The following is a 395-nucleotide window of genomic DNA, read 5'->3' on the forward strand; positions in this document are numbered from 1 at the left end:
GGGATCCAACCAAGTTTGGACTTGGACTCTTTTCAATCATCTTTGATATATTCTTCATGGTTCAGCATTACATTCTATACCGAGGAAATGAGGATTACCTGCGAGTGCTAGAGCCTGAGTCCCAGGGTCAGAGGAATTCACTCACAGCTTCCGTATCTTCGGCTGATTATGGTTCTACTGGAAATCACTAGTAAGCTTTAAGGGAAAGGGGTGCCGTAAGTTGTTCAAGAAATAGACTGTATATTTCTTACTTGAAAACAAGATAGAAAAGAAACAAAATTTGTTGTGGTTATCTTAATTATTGGCATCATTTTAGTTTCAAAGAGAACTGTTTTGTGTTAGATTTCATAACTATGCTACACTTTATTATAACATTTGAAACAGGCATTTTTAAG

The sequence above is a fragment of the Penaeus monodon genome, chromosome 30 (genome assembly GCF_015228065.2).
Source record: "Penaeus monodon isolate SGIC_2016 chromosome 30, NSTDA_Pmon_1, whole genome shotgun sequence".
In the NCBI taxonomy this organism is placed as follows: Eukaryota; Metazoa; Arthropoda; class Malacostraca; order Decapoda; family Penaeidae; genus Penaeus; species Penaeus monodon.